Here is a 6000-nt window from a genome sequence, read left to right as displayed (position 1 = left end):
TGTGAAACTATAATTCTTATTTTTATTGTTGTCTTGCCCTGTTACTCTTTCTTTCCCTTATTTTTCTTTTATTGTATGAGTGCAAAAAGGGGCGGACACTGAGAAATGCCTTTTCCGCATTTTGTGTGTGTGTAATTTAATCCACCCTCTTATTTTACCTTACCCTGTGTTTGCTGTGGGGTCATTAAGAGAGGATTGGATCACTCCAAACTAAAGGATTGGGAAAAATACACCACCACCTATAAAGGGGGAAGTTAAAAATCAAAAACACCTTTCTGTTTATGGACGGGTAGTGAGTGGAGAAATCGGGGATGTTTAAGTTAATCCCCCTCCAGTCCATAACAGGAATTGGGAGCTCAAGTCCAGAAAAACCCAATTTGAATTTGGCAAGAGTTCAAAATGGATACTGAAAGAAACCGATTGAAAGCCAAAAAGGGAATATTCAGTGGCTGGAACTAATTTTAAGACATGTAAATTACCACAACAAATTCCTTGTCCTAACGTTAAGAAAATGGCAACATTTGATGCCCAAATATTTGTTCAGCAAGAGAATGTAAGCGGGGAATCGTTGGCAACCCTTAGCGCAGATCAATTGAAAGCTGTAGCTAGGGCGATGCAGTTTAAATTTCTCAGCAAGATCAAAAGAAGGGAACTAATCCTGGTGTTGGTAGAACATCTGGATATGACGTTATCAGTAGAGCAGTGAGATGGAGAGCTCAATCGTGGCCCTGGGTTGCCTCCCCGAGCCAATTTTGAGCTGGAAAAGCTTCAATTGGAGCTAGAATTTCAAGTAAGGGAAAGAGGGAGAGAGGGGGAGGCTCAAGAGAGGGAACAAGAGAGAGAATGGGCTGGAGATGATATTAAAAGTTCTGAAGCAGAGAGGGAATTCCAAAAGGAGATGAGGGAATTAGCTATATTGCGGGTAAACGAATTGGTGAGGCCACAGGTACTGTACCCCAGGGAGCCAGAGAGATGTTGAACAATCCAAACAGTTCCAGCAAAACTCTGTAGTGTGGCAGAAGGCTAAAAAAAAAGTTCAGAGACCCTGCAGGGGGCAAAATAACCCATCAGAGATAGGGTGGCTCAGGGAAAGCTATTTGGATTTCAAAACGCTGAGGTTAGGCCAGTAAAATTCAAAGAGGTCAGGAAAATGGATTTCAAAACAGGTGAAGTGAGTGACCCCAGATGCCGAATTGGCCAACATCTATTTCTTTGCTAAATTAAACAGCGAACAGGGCCTTTCCCAGGCAGCAAACTGATAGTGAGGTAATCACCTCACACAGTCAAAAAGCCCCTTGGCAGAACAGTAGAAGTTAGCCAACCCCATGTGAGTCAGGGTGTCCCAGAGGTCTGAATAGGAACTGGCTCACCCTATAGTAACTACAATGGGGAAATCAAGCCCACGCCGGCCATTGCCTAAAAGGCAGAGCAAGTGTTGCAGCTAACTCCCAGGCACCCAAACCAGGCGAGGAGCACTCATCCAAGGAGCTGAGGGGAAGCAAAAAGGCTGGGATGGGAGTAGCCAAGGGTGGATGAGATGCAGCCAAAGAGGGGCCCTTCTCCCCAGCGATAAATAGGAGCACAGAAAGTCCCCAAGCTCAGCCAACAAATTTCAAAAGAAGGGAGACCCTTCCCCTGATGGATGGGCAGGAGGCCTGGCTGTCTTCTTCTCAATTTTAGAAGAGGGACGCTGGCCCAGTCAGCAAACTTAAAACAAAGGGATCAACATCCCTGCTGGTGAGTTGGAGGCCTGGCTACTTAAACAAGCCTTTCTGAATTTGGAGATAGACCCGGGGGACTCCCCAAGTATCTCAGAATGAAATAGAGACCAGGGAAGCTCTGGAGCAGGGGAAGAAATAGTAAGGCTGATACCCCATGTAGCCAAGAAGCCTGAATAGGTTATTAAGCCTGGAAAATAAAAAGGTTAAGGACTTGCCTGAAGTATGCCTGGCAGAAACCTTCTTTCTGACTTTATATGGGGACAAAGGGAGTTCCCAAACCAACAAGAAGAGAGGGAGGGAGATGCCTCCACCAGTTGAAAAGCCTCCAGGGTGGGTAGCTGGAGCTGCACCTGCGCTGAAGGGTAGGGGTGTTCCAGGGGACATGGAATATGTTAGGAGAGCACCCCACCCAACGCCAAAGGTCCCAAGCAGGAAACCAGTGATTGATTTTGCTGACCATTTTATGGAGAAAAATGTGGAGCAGAAAAGTTCCCAAATTAGCCCAGAAAGAGAGAAGGTGATGCCTCACGGAGTTGATAAGCCACCCGGAGACACATCAAGACCGGACCATCCCCCAGAGGGAAGTACTGTCCCAAAAGACTGAACCTATCACGTGACTGAGCAGCAGAGGGGCCCCAACTAGATTGGACTCCAGGCTCACCCATCATCATGCAGAATTGCCAGGGGACCGGACAGAGTTAACAACCCCCTTTAAAATGATCCATAAGCCCCCACCAGGCTACAGCCCTGGAGCCATATCCAGCATGAATGCAGGAGAGGCCTCTGCCAGGAGGCCATCATTCTGTCATCCCAACCCAGAAAGGCTGGCCCAAGTTCAAGGGCCATCTGCCCACCTGCTGCTGTACCAACCAAAAGCAGCTAGCTCTGGAAACTGGAACTCTCCGGTTGTGTTAGTACTCGAGCTGGACACTGAACTGGAATCCCCTAAAAAGTTCAATGTCCCTTTAAAAAATCCCATTCTCCAGACCCTCAGCTGAACCCCAGTCTCTGGGCTCGAACATCTGAGCCCACAATTTACCAGGAGCTAGGCTGGACAAGAGCAAATCAGTCCTATGATCCCAGGGCCTGGCACTCACAGAGTGAGATGTGCAGCACTCCTCTGCGGATCACCCAGAGCAGTCTGACCATCAGTCGCCCCGAGTGCTAACCACCCTGTAAAATCCCCAGACCGTTTTGAAGATACTTAATCAGGAGGTTGGAATGCCTGACCCCTAAAAGAGGGAATTCAGAACTCTAGCACCGAATAGACTTCCCCAGGCAGATGAATTTCATATCCTTCCAAGTCACCTAAACATTCCCAAATCCCAGGACTGGATCATGTCCTGGCAGACACCTTGTCCCAGGTTTAAACCACTAAACAAAAATGTAGCAGGGCACTGCCATTTCACCTGCTACCTGAATGCCTGATGTGCCAGTGTGAATGGGAGAATGTCTGTATACTTCTGCAATTCCTATTCTTCCTTCCCTAAGACCACATTAAAAAAATTAAAATGAATTGGAATTCCTTTCATTTTTTTCCAATAGGGGAGGCATGTCCCGCCAAGAACATAGGATCTACATCAACCTGGTGAATTTATAAAATTATTACTCCTTTTTTCAAAATATACAACCCTGACCAGCCATGACTCATACCAGAGGAGTTTCTAACCTTCCAGAGCCAGCAGGGACCTCATTATCTTTAGAGGCGCGAATGCCGCTGTGACTGCCAACAATCAAGTTCCAAAGAAATGCACCAATACCCTTTACATTTCTAAGGCAGAGCTGTGGCCAATGGAGACGGTATGTCTACAAGGACAAAAGGAGCCCTGACTCTTCTAATAAACACCTCAAAGTTCCAGACCTGGAAAAATACATCTTTTGTCGAACATCCAGGAGAAGAAGTGGGAGGTATGTCACATGATCTCTGCCAAGCTGCTAGAAGCTGCAATATTGCCGTGTGGAACTGAACTCAGGCAGTCCACCATTTTATCATCTATGGTAGCAGCAGAAAGAACTCTGTCCAGGTGAAGTGCCTGGCCCTCATCGACACTGTGAACTACTGGAATATTGGAACTCCTGTACCTGCGCTTTAAGACTCATTCATCGCTATGTGCCTTCTTCCAGCGGGGAAGTCCTCGTTTCTGGAAAGGCAGATCACCCTGCAACAGTTTCATCCTGCTAACGTTTGAAGGAATATGCCACTGGACTTTTGATTCTGGGTTCAGGACTCATGTGAAGCAATGAAATAGCTCTTATTTTTATTGAGATCTTGCCCTGTACTCCTTTCTTTCCCTTTTCCTCTTTTATTGTATGAGTGCAAAAAGGGGCAAATGTTGCGAAACACCTTCCCACGTTTTGTGTGTGTGTAAAATAAACCAACCCTGTTATTTGACCTTATCTCGAGTTTACTGTGGGGTTATTAACAGAGGATTGGATCACTCCAAAACTGAAGGGTTGGGAAAAATACACCACTACTTATAAAGGAGGAAATCAGAAATCGAAACACCTTTCTATATATGAAGGGGTAATGAGTGGAGAAATCAGGGCTGTTACAATTAATCCCCCTTTGGGTCTGTAACACTCTGCTGAATAACCTGATCTGCATTAACTTAGGTTTGCCGTTACCCATCCTCAGTGACCCACACTGGATTCAGGTCTCCCTACTAATTGAATTTAAAAGGTTTCCCTTTATTCACAAGTCCTTCCAGAGACCCTGTTTTCTCTACTTCTCCAACTTCCTGTACCCTCCAGTTCTCTGACCTTGACAACCTATAGATGCTTTTTTCCTTCCTCTCACCCATTGACAATGGAGCCTACAACCGTATCATCCCTTACTTCTTCAAAATTCCTTGCCAGACCTCTTCACAGCCCTTGGGCTTTAAAAAAAACCTTCTTAAAAGCCATCTCCCTGACCAAGGCCATCCCTCTGACCGAGGCCATCCCTCTGACCAAGGCCATCCCTCTGACCGAGGCCATCTCCCTGACCGAGGCCATCCCTCTGACCGAGGCCATCTCCCTGACCAAGGCCATCCCTCTGACCGAGGCCATCCCTCTGACCAAGGCCATCCCTCTGACCGAGGCCATCTCCCTGACCAAGGCCATCCCTCTGACCAAGGCCATCACTCTGACCGAGGCCATCTCTCTTACTGAGGCCATCCCTCTTACCAAGGCCACCCCTCTGACCAAATTTTCATTCCTCCGCACTAACCCTTTCCCTGAGGCTCAATTCCTCCACTGTGATTGGAATGATGTCCTACATTAAAAACAATATCTAAATGCAACTCACCATTCCAATCCACCACACCTTCTACGTTGGAAACAATAAATCAAAAATAAAACGACTTATTCCTGCAATTCAAAACTGTGAATTGAACTAAAATAAAACTGAATTATTCAAATCATTTAAGTTAAGCTACATAAGCAACATTGTAAAAATTGAATAATCAAATAATTGATTAAATAAAAATATAATTAAGAGTATATCACATATCACTTGGTTTCAAGCATGGAAAAATGTAATAACAGCAAATCTGTTGCGTTTTACCAGTGCACTGAGGAAAATATTTTTCGCAAGTGAGTTATGATCTGGAATGTGCTGCCTGAAAGCATGGCGGAAGCAGATTCAATAATAACTTCAAAAATTGAATTGGTTAAACACTTAGAGTGGATAAATTGCAGAGCCATGAAGAAAGATCAAGAGAGTGGGACTAATTGGAAATCTATCTCAAGGAGATGGCACAGATCTGGTGGACCGAATGGCCTCCTACTCTGCTGGATCATTCTATGATTCAGCAGCACCTGATTAATTTTGGTCAACAGGCCTAGTAACAGATATGGAAGCTGATCGTGCTGAGAGTTGTCTTATGGGAATGCCCAGTGTTACAAACAACAATTTTAAGGCAAACCCCTTGACACTGGAGAAGAAAGAAGGTTACAACAGTTTGAAGTAAAAGCCTAAGGGTTAAGTTTCTAAATATTTTCAGCACAAATAACAGTGAAAACTGGGCAGACTGGAACAAAATAATGCAAAAGACTTCAGAATCTTGGGAGGTAGCTCCTCCAGGCTGAGGGAAACGAGGCCCTGACCTAGGCCTGTGGCAATATGGCCCCCTCCTTCTGGCCTCTTTCAATACTGGGAAGGGTTTAGTTGGCACAGAGAGCCATGACAATTTAAATTATAGCAATTTAAGATCCCTTCATCACCCAATCCTCTCTCTGGTTCCCATTAGACACCATGAGTAAGCACAGCTGGTCAAATGTGGCAGCCATTTTATGCAGA

Source organism: Carcharodon carcharias, chromosome 14 (assembly GCF_017639515.1).
Source record: "Carcharodon carcharias isolate sCarCar2 chromosome 14, sCarCar2.pri, whole genome shotgun sequence".
Classification (NCBI taxonomy): Eukaryota; Metazoa; Chordata; class Chondrichthyes; order Lamniformes; family Lamnidae; genus Carcharodon; species Carcharodon carcharias.
Note: the sequence above shows the minus strand (reverse complement) of the source record.